Source organism: Arachis hypogaea, chromosome 17 (assembly GCF_003086295.3).
Source record: "Arachis hypogaea cultivar Tifrunner chromosome 17, arahy.Tifrunner.gnm2.J5K5, whole genome shotgun sequence".
Classification (NCBI taxonomy): Eukaryota; Viridiplantae; Streptophyta; class Magnoliopsida; order Fabales; family Fabaceae; genus Arachis; species Arachis hypogaea.
The window spans coordinates 97,710,976-97,725,245 of NC_092052.1; the positions used below are offsets into that span (position 1 = coordinate 97,710,976).

At 37.2% G+C, this 14,270-nt stretch overlaps 1 non-coding gene across 1 annotated transcript; it reads right to left on the reverse strand.

The window, feature by feature from the left end:
- Positions 1-1,830: 1,830 nt before the first annotated feature.
- LOC112768711 (small nucleolar RNA R71) lies at positions 1,831-1,938 on the reverse strand. The gene has a single exon (XR_003186109.1). It is a non-coding gene; the product is annotated as a small nucleolar RNA R71 (small nucleolar RNA).
- Between the last annotated feature and the right edge of the window lie 12,332 nt (positions 1,939-14,270).

The following is a 14,270-nucleotide window of genomic DNA, read 5'->3' on the forward strand; positions in this document are numbered from 1 at the left end:
TGTTCTTGATGATTTTCCTTGTTTGATCTTTGTATTTTCTTGTTTTGTGTCTTTTCTTATTTTTCATATGCACTTTCAATTTTTTAGTGTCTAAAGTTTGAAAATTTCTAAGTTTGGTGTCTTGCACATTTTTCTTTTCTTAAAAATTTTCAAAAACATGTTCTTGGTGTACATCTTGACATTCAAAGTATTCTTGGTGTTCATCTTGACATTCAAAGTGTTCTTGCATGCATTATTCATTTTGATCATAAATTTTTATGTTTTGTTTCATTTTTTGTTGTTTAATAGAAAAAGAGAAAAACATAAAAATAATATCTTTCCTTTTTTCTCTCTCCTCATTTAAAATTAAAAAATAAAAAAATATCTTTCCCTTTTTCTTCTCATAAATTTCGAATATTTGAGTTGACTTTTTCAAAAAATTTTTAAAATTTAGTTGTTTCTTATGAGTCAAATCAAATTTTCAATTTAAAAATTCTATCTTTTTCAAATCTTTATTTTTAAAAAATCAAATCTTTTTCATTTTTCTTTCATATTTTCGAAAATTCAAAATTGATTTTCAAAAATCTTTTTTTTTATTTTATTCCATATTTTTCAAAATCTTTACTAACAATTAATGTGATTGATTCAAAAAATTTTTTGAGTTTGTTACTTGCCTATTAAGAAAGGTTCAATCTTTAAATTTTAGAATCATATCTTTTAGTTTCTTGTTAGTCAAGTAATCAATTTTAATTTTCAATTCAAATCTTTTTCAAAATGATTTTCAATCATATCTTTTTCAATTTCAATCATATCTTTTTCAAAATCAATTTCAAAATCTATTCTAACTTCTCACCCTTTCAAATTTGATTTTCAAATCTTTTTCAATTAACTACTTGACTTTTTGGTTTATTTTTAAAAGTTTTCTATTTCAATCATATCTTTTTCAAAATCACCTAACTAATTTTCTCTCTCTTATTTTCGAAAACTCCCATCCACTTTTTCAAAATCTTTTCTAATTAACTAATTGTTTTAATTTTTAATTTTAATTTTACTCCTTCTCTTAATTTTCGAACCCTAACTACATTTTAAAATAAAAACAAAAATATTTTTCTTTTATTTTTAAATTAAATTCAAATTTTCTCCCCCTCTCTCATCACCTTCTATTTATTTATTTATCTACTAACACCTCTCTTCTACTCATAATTCGAACCCGATCTTCTTCTATTCTTTTCCTCTTATACTCACATAAGGAATATCTATACTGTGACATAGAGGATTCCATATTTTCTTTTCTGTTCTCTTCTTTTTCATATGAGCAGGAACAAGGATAAGAACATTCTTGTTGAAGCTAATCCTGAACCTGAAAGGACTCTGAAGAGGAAGCTAAGGAAAGCTAAAGCACAACTCTCTGGAGAGAACCTGATAGAAATTTTTGAAAAAGAAGGAGACATGGCCGAAAATAATAACAATGGTGGAGATGCAAGGAAGATGCTTGGTGACTTTACCACACCAAATTCCAACTTACATGGAAGAAGCATCTCAATCCCTACCATTGGAGCAAATAATTTTGAGCTAAAGCCTCAATTAGTTTCTCTGATGCAACAGAATTGCAAGTTTCATAGACTTCCATCAGAAGATCCTTTTCAGTTCTTAACTGAATTCTTGCAAATCTGTGATATTGTTAAGACCAATGGGGTTGATCCCGAGGTCTACAGGCTTATGCTTTTCCCGTTTGCTATAAGAGACAGAGCTAGAATATGGTTAGACTCTCAACCTAAAGATAGCCTGAACTCTTGGGATAAGCTGGTCATGGCTTTCTTAGCCAAGTTCTTTCCTCCTCAAAAGCTTAGCAAGCTTAGAGTGGATGTTCAAACCTTCAAACAGAAAGAAGGTGAATCCCTCTATGAAGCTTGGGAGAGATACAAGCAACTGACCAAAAAGTGTCCTTCTAACATGCTTTCAGAATGGACCATCCTGGATATATTCTATGATGGTCTGTCTGAATTATCAAAGATGTCATTGGACCATTCTGCAGGTGGATCCATTCACCTAAAGAAAACGCCTGCAGAAGCTCAGGAACTCATTGACATGGTTGCAAATAACCAGTTCATGTACACTTCTGAAAGGAATTTTGTGAGTAATGGGACGCCTCAGAGGAAGGGAGTTCTTGAAATTGATACTCTGAATGCCATATTGGCTCAGAATAAAATATTGACTCAGCAAGTCAATATGATTTCTCCGAGTCTGAATGGATTGCAAGCTGCATCCAACTGTACTAAAGAAGCATCTTCTGAAGAAGAAGCTTATGATCCTGAGAACCCTGCAATAGTAGAGGTGAATTACATGGGAGAACCCTATGGAAACACCTATAATCCCTCATGGAGAAATCATCCAAATTTCTCATGGAAGGATCAACAAAAGCCTCAACAAGGCTTTAATAATGGTGGAAGAAACAGGTTTAGCAATAGCAAGCTTTTTCCATCATCCTCTCAGCAATAGACAGAGAATTCTGAGCATAATCCATCTAGCTTAGCAAATATAGTCTCTGATCTATCTAAGGCCACTCTAAGCTTCATGAATGAAACAAGGTCCTCCATTAGAAATTTGGAGGCACAAGTGGGCTAGCTGAGTAAAAGAGTCACTGAAACTCCTCCTAGTACTCTCCCAAGCAATACAGAAGAGAATCCAAAAAGAGAGTGCAAGGCCATAACCTTACTTGGTGTGGCCGAACCCAGAGAGGAGGAGAAGGACGTGAATCCTAGTGAGGAAGACCTCCTGGGACATTCACTGACCAATAAAGAGTTTGCCTTTGAGGAACCAAAGGAATCTGAGGCTCATCTAGAGACTATAGAGATTCCATTGAACCTTTTTTTACCATTCATGAGCTCTAATGACTATTCTTCCTCTGAAGAGGATGAAGACATAATTGAAGAGCAGGTTGCTAAATATCTAGGAGCCATCATGAAGTTGAATGCCAATTTATTTGGTAATGATACTTGGGAGGATGAACCCCCTTTGTTCACCAATGAACTAAGTGCATTGATAAGGCAGACATTGCCTCAAAAGAAACCAGATCCCGGAAAGTTCTTCATACCTTGTACCATAGGCACCATGACCTTTGAGAAGGCTTTGTGTGACCTTGGGTTAGGGATAAACCTCATGCCACTCTCTGTAATAGAGAAACTGGGAATCTATGAGGTACAAGCTGCTAGAATCTCACTAGAGATGGCAGACAAATCATTGAAACAAGCTTATGGATTAGTAGAGGACTTGTTAGTAAAGGTTGAAGGCCTTTACATCCCTACTGATTTCATAATCCTAGACACTGGGAAGGATGAGGATGAATCCATCATCCTTGGAAGACCCTTCCTATCCACAGCAAAAACTGTGATTGATGTGGATAGAGGAGAGTTGGTCCTTCAACTGAATGAGGACTACCTTGTATTTAAGAATCAAGGTTCTCCTTCTGTAACCATGGAGAGGAAGCATGAAAAGCTTCTCTCACTATAGAGTCAACCAAAGCCCCCATAGTCAAACTCTAAGTTTGGTGTTGGGAGGCCACAACCAAAGTCTAAGTTTGGTGTTGAACCCCCACATTCAAACTCTAAGTTTGGTGTTGGGAGGTCCCAACAATGCTCTGAACATCTGTGAGGCTCCATGAGAGCGCACTGTCAAGCTATTGACTTTATAGAAGCGCTTGTTGGGAGGCAATCCAATGTTATTTAATTATATCTATTTATTTTCCATTGCTATTTTATGTTTTCTTTAGGTTGATGATCAGGTGAAGTCACAAAAATTACTGAAAAATCAAAAATAGAATGAAAAACAACATTAAAAATAGCTCACCCTGGAGGAAGAGCTTACTGGCGTTTAAACGCCAGTAAGAAGCATCGTTTAACACCAGAAAGAAGCATCAAGCTGGTGTTAAACGCCAGAAACAAGCACCAGGCTGGCATTTAACGCCAGAACAGAGCATGGAATTGGTGTTTAAAGCCAAGAATGGGAGAAAAGTTGGCGTTAAACGCCAGAAACAAGTAGCAAGCTGGCGTTTAATGCCAGACATGCATTCTAAGGGCGTTTTGCATGCCTACCTGGAGCAGGGATGCTAAGTCCTTGACCCCTCTGGATCTGTGGACCCCACAGGATCCCCACTTACCCCACCTCTTCACACCTTTTCATAACACTCTTTCCCAAATACCCTTCACCAATCACCTTCATACCTCTTCCCCATAAACCCCACCTACCTCCAAAATTCAAATTCTTTTCCCTCCCAAACCCAACCCCTCATACACACTATCACCCTCCCTTGGCCGAACCTACCACACATCACCATCTCCTCCATCTCTTCTTTTTCTCCTCCTTTCTTTCTTCTTTTGCTCGAGGACGAGCAAACCTTCTAAGTTTGGTGTGGTAAAAGCGTTGCTTTTTTATTTTTTCATAACCAATTATGGTACCTAATGCCAGAGAAACCTCTAGAAAGAGGAAAGAGAAAGCAAAAGCTTCCACCTTTGAGTCATGGGAGATGGAGAGATTCATCTCAAAGGTCCATAAAGCCCATCACTAAGAAAAGGCTGGAGCAAAGAGATCATGGACCTCAACAAGAGCATGAGGAAATTCCTCACCATGAAATCCCTGAGATACCTCAAGGGATGCACTTTCCTCCACAGAACTATTAGGAGCAAATCAACACCTCCCTAGCAGAATTAAGTTCCAACATGGGACAACTAAGGATGGAACACCAAAAGCACTCCATCATTCTCCATGAGATTAGAGAAGATCAAAGAGCTATAAGGGAGGAGCAACAAAGACAAGGAAGAGACATAGAGGAGCTCAAGAGCACCATTGGTTCTTCAAGAAGAGGAAGACGCCACCATCACTAAGGTGGACCCGTTCCTTAATCTCCTTGTTCTTATTTTCCTGTTTTTCGGTTCTTGAGCCTTATGTTTTATTTATGTTTGTGTCTTTACTATATGATCATTAGTGTTTAAGTGTCTATGTCTTAAAGCTATGAATGTCCTATGAATCCATCACCTCTCTTAATTAAAAAATGTTCTAAAAACAAAAGAACAAGAAGTACATGGTTTCGAATTCATCCTTCAAATTAGTTTAATTATTTTGATGTGGTGACAATACTTTTTGTTTTCTGAATGAATGCTTGAACAATGCATATGTCTTTTGAATTTGTTGTCTATGAATATTAAAATTGTTGGCTCTTGAAAGAATGACGAAAAAGGAGAAATGTTATTTGATGATCTATAAAATCATAAAAATGATTCTTGAAGCAAGAAAAAGCAGTGAATAGAGAAAAGCTTGTGAAAAAAAAAGAAAGAAAAAGAAAAAAAAGAAGCAAGCAGAAAAAGTCAATAGCCCTTAAAACCAAAAGAAAATGGTAATAAAAGGGATCCAAGGCTTTGAGCATCAGTGGATAGGAGGGCCCAAAGGAATAAAATCCTGGCCTAAGCGGCTAAACCAAGCTGTCCCTAACCATGTGCTTGTGGCATGAAGGTGTCAAGTGAAAAGCTTGAGACTGAGCAGTTAAAGTTGAGGTCCAAAGCAAAAACAGAGTGTGCTTAAGAACCCTAGACACCTCTAATTGGGGACTTTAGCAAAGCTGAGTCACAATCTGAAAAGGTTCACCCAATTATGTGTCTGTGGCATTTATGTATCCGGTGGTAAAACTGGAAAACAAAGTGCTTAGGGCCACGGCCAAGACTCATAAAGTAGCTGTGTTCAAGAATCAACATACTGAACTAGGAAAATCAATAACACTATCTGAATTCTGAGTTTCTATAGATGCCAATCATTCTGAACTTCAAAGGATAAAGTGAGATGCCAAAACTGTTCAGAGGCAAAAAGCTACTAGTCCCGCTCATCTAATTGGAGCTAAGTTTCATTGATATTTGGAATTTACAATATATTCTCTTCTTTTTATCCTATTTGATTTTTAGTTGCTTGGGGACAAGCAACAATTTAATTTTGGTGTTGTGATGAGCGGATAATTTATACACTTTTTGGCATTATTTTTACGTAGATTTTAGTATGATTTGATTAGTTTTTAGTATATTTTTATTAGTTTTTAATTAAAAATTGTATTTCTGGACTTTACTAGGAGTTTGTGTGTTTTTCTGTGATTTCAGGTATATTTTCTGACTGAAATTGAAGGACTTGAGAAAAAATCTGATTTAGAGGCTGAAGAAAGACTGCAGATGCTGTTGGATTCTGACCTCCCTGCACTCAAAAGTGGATTTTCTGGAGCTACAGAAACCCAAATGGCACGCTCTCAATTGCGTTGGAAAGTAGACATCCAGGGATTTCCAGAAATATATAATAGTCCATACTTTGCCCAAGTTTAGATGACGTAAACTGGCGTTCAACGCCAGCTTTCTGCCCTATTCTGGCGTTAAACGCCAGAAACAAGTTGCAAAGCAGAGTTAAACGCCAGAAACAAGTTACAAACTGGCGTTCAACTCCAAGGAAGACCTCTACACGTGAACGCTTCAACGCTCAGCCCAAGCACACACCAAGTGGGCCTGGAAGTTGATTTCTGCATCATTTACTCATTTCTGTAAACCCTAGTAACTAGTTTAGTATAAATAGGACTTTTTACTGTTGTATTTACATCTCTGGATCTCTGGTTAGTCTTTGACTAATTTTATGTTCTGAGATCACGTTTAGGGGGCTGGCCATTTGGCCATGCCTGGACCTTGTTCTTATGTATTTTCAATGGTAGAGTTTCTACACACCATAGATTAAGGTGTGGAGCTCTGCTGTTCCTCATGAATTAATGCAAAGTACTATTATTTTTCTATTCAACTCAAGCCTATTTCTTCTCTAAGATATTCATTCGCATACAAGAACATGATGAATGTGATGATTATGTGACGCTCATCACCATTCTCACTTATGAACGCGTGCCTGACAAACAATTCCATTCTACAAGAAAGCAAGCTTGAATGCATATCTCTTAGCCTCCTGATCTACGATCAGAGTCTTCGTGGTATAGGCTAGAATTATTGGCGGCCATTCTTGAGATCCATAAAGTCTAAACCTTGTCTGTGAAATTTTGAGTAGGATCTGGGAAGGGATGGCTGTGACGAGCTTCAAACTCGCGAGTGCTGGGCGTAGTGACAGACGCAAAAGGATTACTGAATCCTATTCTAGCATGATTGAGAAACGACAAATGATTAGTCATGCAGTGACAGCGCATTTGGACCATTTTCACTGAGAGGACGGGATGTAGCCATTGACAATGGTGATGCCCAATATACAGCTTGCCATGGAAAGGAGTATGATTGATTGGATGAAAGCAGTTGGAAAGCAGAGGTTCAGAAGGAATAAAAGCATCTCCATACGCTTATCTGAAATCCTCACCAATGAATTACATAAGTATTTCTATCCTATTTTATATTTTAATTATATTTTAATTATCAAATCTCCATAACCAATTGAATCCGCCTGACTGAGATTTACAAGGTGACCATAGCTTGCTTCAAACCGACAATCTCCGTGGGATCGACCCTTAGTCACGTAAGGTTTATTACTTGGATGACCCAGTGCACTTGCTGGTTAGTTGTGTGAAGTTGTGACAAAGAACTAAGATTATGAACGTGCGTATTAAGTTTTTGGCGCCGTTACCAAGGATTGAACGATCACGATTTTGTGCACCAGTCGTCCTAGTAATACCTGTGTGAGTGAGGGTCGATCCCACGAGGATTGTGATTTGAAGCATGCTATGGTTATCTTGTAGATCTTAGTCAGGCAGATAGAAAAGTTGTTTGTTGGTTTAAAACGCATAAAAGTAAAATAAATAAAATGTTACTCAATTGATGGTGATTGCAATGATATGAAGATGGTTAAGGTTTGCAGATGCTTTGTTCTTCTGGATTAATCCGGTCTTACTGTCTACTTCAACTATGAATGATTTCTTCTATGGCGAGCTGTATGTGATCAACGCCCTTCTTAAGAGATCACTAATGCTCCTCCAGATCTGAATCCCAGGGTTAGTGCGAATCTAGCCTGATTGAGGGTGATGCTCCTGCAGCTCATTCTCCTTAGTGATCCTACTCAAAATGCCACAGATAAGGTCGAATCTTTCGGATCAGAGAATGCGGTGCCCTTGGTTCTAGCTTTTACCACAAAGACTCTATCGCCACGCTTTTGTGGATCTATTGGCACGCTTTACATTTTGCCATGCTTTTAAAGCGTGCTGAAAGATTGACATACAATCAAGCTTTTAAGGCGTACCGAAAAGTCAAAACTTGTCGTTATACTTCCAAAGCGTGGCCTAATCCTTTTCAAATAACAAAAAAGAAAAAATAGAAAATAGAAAATAAAATAGAAATGTTAATAAGTTAATCTTTAAAATAAAATAAAATACTAAAAAATTAATCTTTCATTGATTTATATGAATTTTACACATAATAAAATATGAATGTAACATTTAAAAAAAATAAATTCAACTTCCAAAATAAACATTTAAAAAATTATAATTCTATATTAGAAAAAATCTAATCTAATTTACTTCTTCTGGCAACACTAGGCAACATTTCTAATTCACTTCTTCTTGCATATGTGGCCTTAATGGCTGCGTCATTCCGTAACTCCTCAATCAATGGCACATATTGGCATGTAGCAGCGGGAAAGATGGCATCAAGTTTGCCTGATACCATAGTTTTCAACAACTAATCAGGGAATGTTTTCAACCTTGTACCAATGGAATACGTTGTCTTCTCATCAAATTTTGGTCCAGATCCTTTTGTGAGCCATAAGCAAAATCTTTCAATACAAATGGCAAGCTAAATGTTAAATATGCATGCCTCTTATTATCTTATACAGTAATCACTATCCAAATAATAAGGGAGATTTTGTGTTAATTTTGGAAGGAATTATCAATCATGTAAAACCTTAAACAAACATCTAAGCATGCTACAAACCATTTAGATTTTAGACTCACAAGTACAAGGTGCGCGGTTGATAGACAGTTGAACACTAGGACATGTATTTTTTGGTGCTGAGCCAAACTTTTGCAGGAGAAGTGTATAAAAAGGATAAAAATTGTCTCATACCTGTGTACCAAGAGTAGAAGACTGTGCTTTCTTTAAACGCCCCAAACATTCGTCTTCAAAATGCTCGCGACCTGATGACAAGTCATCTTATGCTAGTTTCACTAGCATTTTTACTTGCTTTTATTAGGTTTTATGCACTTTCTTGCACAATAAGCAAGTGGTTGGAGTAGAATTTTAGGATTATTTTGATTCAACCGAACAACATTTATTTTAATACAAAATCATGAGATTTATGCAAGAATTAACTAATTATTATGAGTGATGCAGATTCTTGTGATTTTGGTGAGACTTTGATTGCTTGTTTGGTTGATTTTTGGTGAGAAAATGAAGGAAAGGAGAAGTGCTGCAGTATAACGTTGCATTAAAACAAAGAACGCCACGCTCACTTGCGACGCGCATGCGTACAAGACGCTTACGTGTCAGGAGGCAATTTTCAAAGATCCACACGTACGCGTGAATGACGCGTACGCGTGGGTATGTTTGGCGCTCGTTTTCAAAGAGAGCGCTACGTTTGATCACTCAGCGTTTTTGGGCAAGATTTAAAATTGGAGGCAAAATTCTAGAAATGACGCGTACGCATCGATGGAGCAGCTGTGATGAAGCACGCGCACGCGTGACTGGCGCTGAAGCTTGGAATAGATATTTGCTACCCACGCGCACGCGTTGGCAGCGCTCACTAAGCCAACGTAGCCCTCACTAAGTTAACGCTATCAGTGACGCATACGCGTACATGACGCGTACGCGTCGATAAGCAAAAATACAAAAAGGACGCGCACGTGTCAGCGACATGCACGCGTGGATGAATGAACATTGCGCTCACTTAGAGAACGAAACGTTCCATTGGGAGCTGCAACAAGTGACATTTTGATCCATTTCTTCAAAGGACAAAAAGCCCACTCCAAGTACTGGAAGCCATAATTGGAAAGTGTATAAATAGCTAGGAATTTGATTTCATTGGGGGCTCTCTTTGATTTTTCTTTTAGAATTTTAGAATAAGGATCAGATCTAAATTTTCCTTTCCGTTTTGTTTTCTCTCTTCTGCAACTTTTATTTTCTGTTCTTGGATCTTGAACTTGAATTGAAGAATTCTGCTAAATCTCTTCATCCGAGAGTCATCTTTTACTTTTCCTTTCATAGTTCTAAGAATTTGAGATCTGATATTAGGTTTTTACTTTCTTCTATAATTTCTTTTCTGTTTTGTTAAGAGAGCAATTGTGATATAGATTTCCTTTATGTTTTGTCATTCTATTGCGATTGTCAATTTCTCTGTTAAGATTTTAAAGTTGATCTAAGTTTTCATTCTGTTTTTACTCTTCTGCAAATTTCCCATTTCTGTTTTGGTAACAAATTTCTTCGTCTGAGAGTTCTTTATTGTACTTCACTTTACATTTTCTAGTTCTGTTTCAACTCCCAACACCCAAATCCCTTTATTCTTAATGCAATTTAAGTTTCTTGTCAATTTAGATTCAGCAAATTTCAATACCTTGCACTTTAAGTTTCAGTTATTTATATTTCTTGCAATTTAAGTTTCAGCTCTTTTATTTTCTTGCACTTTAAGTTTCTGCAATTTACTTCCTCTACACTTTAAGATTTTGTCAATTTACCTTCTCCCTTTTTTTTTCTTGAAATTTTACTTCTGTTAATCAAGTTTCACTCAAATCATCAAATATTCGCTTAACTGAATTCAACACCTAACTAAAGTTGCTCAATCCATCAATCCCTGTGGGATCGACCTCACTCTTGTGAGTTATTACTACTTGATGCGACCCGGTACACTTGCCGGTGAGGTTGTGTGGAATCGTTTTTCCCTCATCAAGTTTTTGGCACCGTTGCCGGGGATTGATTTAGATTGACAATGATTAAGTAGGTGATAATCTAGATTAAGCACTTTTCTTTTATTTTCCTTTTAAGCATATTAACTATTTGACACATTATGTCACCTAACCCTCTAACCACATTCTAGCATTAGAATGTCCATGTTTTATTTGGTTTGTTTGTGATTTTGCAAGTCATGGAGGCTGAGGTGCATGAAGAGGGAGTGAGTAACAATGCTCAACCTGCAAGAAGGGTGTTGGCCTCTTACACTATCCCCAATCCCAGACACTATGGGAGCAGCATCCTCACACCAAATGTTCATGCAAATAACTTCGAGTTGAAGCCTCAACTAATCACTTTGGTGCATAACAATTGTGTTATGGAGGTGGCCCTCTTGAAGACCCCAACCAACATTTGTCTATTTTCTTGAGGATTTGTGAAACTGTCAAGACAAATGGGGTACATCCTTACATCTACAAATTACTTATATTCCCATTTTCTTTGAGGGACAATGCTGCTCAATGGCTGGAAACCTTTCCCAAGGAAAGAATCAACAATTGAGATGATTTAGTGAGCAAATTCCTAGCCAAGTTCTACCCACCTCAGAGGATCATCAAGCTGAAAACAGAGGTGCAAACCTTCATACAAAAGGAGGAGAATCACTCTATGAGGCATGGGAATGATATAAGGCCCTGATAAGGAAATGTCTACCAGAGATGTTCAGTGAGTGGGTGAAACTTCAAAACTTTTATGAAGGATTGAGCCTGAAATCAAGAAAAGCATTAGATTACTCCTCTGGAGGTTCACTTCAGATGATGAAAACTGCCCAAGAAGCACAAGATCTCATTGATATGGTGGCCAACAATCAATATTTTTACTCATATGAGAGGCACCACGACACAAATACAAAGAGGGGAGTGATGGAACTTGAAGGAGTAAATGCAATCATGACTCAAAACAAACAGATGCATCAACAAATTCAGCAACAAATGGAGATGATGGCCAAGAGAATTGATGGACTTCAACTTGCTACAGTGAATACACAAAGCCAATCTCAAATCCCACATGGATGGAATCAATCTAAAGGAGGTCTTAGGGCACTCAACTATGAGCAACAAGTCCCTGAACAGGTACAATACATGAATAACACCTCAAGTTCATTCCAACATGACTTCCATGATGATGCACACAATCCATCCTGGAAACCTCATTCTAACTTGAGGTGGGGTGAGCATCAGAATCAAGGACAAAGGGACTTCAACTCCAACAGTTTTGGCAACACAAACAAGCACAATCAATCCCCTACTAACAACAATAGCTACACACAACCACAAGACACACATACCCAACCTCATCACACTTTACAAATCCCCCAAAACAACTTTTTCATACCACCATTTAATCCACAAAATAACTCCTCCAATTTTTCAAACAATTTTCACCAACAACCATCACAACCCACATAGCCCCATCCAGAATCTCAAAGGATCTCCAACTTAGAAATGTTGATGGAAAAACTCATTAAAACTCGAGATGGCCAGGCAAGATCAAGAAGCTTCAATAAAAAATTTTGAGAGACACATGGGACAAATGGCTAAACAAATTATTGAGATGGGTGAGAAGCAAGCAAAAACCTTCCCTTGTGCCACTGAAGACCCAAGAGACAAAGGAAAAGCTACAAAATGGGAGGAGTACAAAGCAATCATAGCGGAAATAAGAAGACTATGGACAAAGAAGCTATCATTCAGAGAGAACACCACAGAGAAGTTCCACAAGAAGAGACAGTAGAGAGAAGTAAAGAGGATCAGAAGACCAAGAATGCACAAAGCTCAGAAGGAGACAAGAACATCATTGAACCACAACTGCAAGAGAAGAAGGAAGGGGTGAATCCATATGTCCCCAAACTTCCATACTCTCAAAGGTTCAAGAAAGAAAACGAGGATAAGCAATACTCAAAATTCCTGGACATATTCAAAACACTCAGCATCAATATTCCTTTCTTAGAAGCACTTGAACAGATGCCATTATATGCCAGATTTATGAAAGAAGTGCTAACAAAGAAAAGATCCTTGAAAGAAGGACAAATAGTTGAGATGATAATGGAGTGTAGTGCTATCCTCCAAAGAGGTTTACCAAAGAAGAAAGATGATCCTAGAAGGTTTTATATACCTTGTACCATAGGAAATATAACTATTGAGAAATCATTCTGTGACCTTGGTGCAAGCATAAACTTGATGCCTCTATCTCTTATGAGGAAACTTCGAATTCTCGAGCTGAAATCCACTTGAATAGTGATAAACCACTATTTTATGGTTTATCTTGTGCTAATTTGAGTGGTTTTTATCAACTCTCTGCTCACTTATTCATATAATTTGCATGAGTTTCCATTTTCCTTCCTGATTTTGTGCTATGATTGAAAATATGCTTCTTTGGCCTTAAATTTTCTATGTTTAATCAGTAACTCAGGAGTTATTAAACTCAAACATGAATGATAATTGTTATCTTGTTAATTAAATGAACTTCAATAATCCCAATCTTTTCTTAGGAAATAAATAGGATTCGAAGATCAAACCAATTAATCCCTTGACCTTCCTTTATCTTAGTAAAGGTTAACAAAGTGGAATTAAGACTCAATTCTCATCATCATTGATAAGGATAGCTAGGATAGGACCTCTAATTTCTCATACCTTGCCAAAAGCTTATTTACAGTCATTTATTTATTTTACTTGCCATTTAAATTACTTGTTCTTCATTTACTTTAATTCCAATTAAACCATTCGCTCCTCATTCTCAAAACCCCAATTTACAATCTCCATAACCAATAATAAGAACATACTTCCCTGCAGTTCCTTGAGAAGATGACCCGAGGTTTGAATACCTCGGTTATCAATTTATTTAGGGGTTTGTTACTTGTGACAACCAAAACGTTTGTACGAAGGGATTTTTGTTGGTTTAGAGACTATATCTACAACGCGACTGTTTTTATAAAATTCTTTACTGGCAAAAAACCCGACGTCAAAAATGGCGCTGTTGCCGGGGAATTGCAATCGTGTGCCTTATTACTGGTTATTAAATATTTTTCTTTTACTTGTTTATTTGTCTTTATTTTTCCCCTCTTTATTTCTTTTTAGCTACTATGAATTCTCACCCCTTTCGCTTTGAGATTGGTTCTAATGTTATTGAAAGGAATGGAAGTTATAACAGGAACATGCATCAAGGTCAGAGAATCAAAGATGGATGGAGCCAAGAGGATCTGATCAACCCTTTAGGCAACAACACCCTCCAAGATATCATGGACAAAGACCATTCTACAATGTATACCAAGCAAATAACATGGTGGACAACCTTGTAATTACCCACAAGCCCACCATGTGCCTATAGACCATCCTCTCAACATAACTCGAACCACCA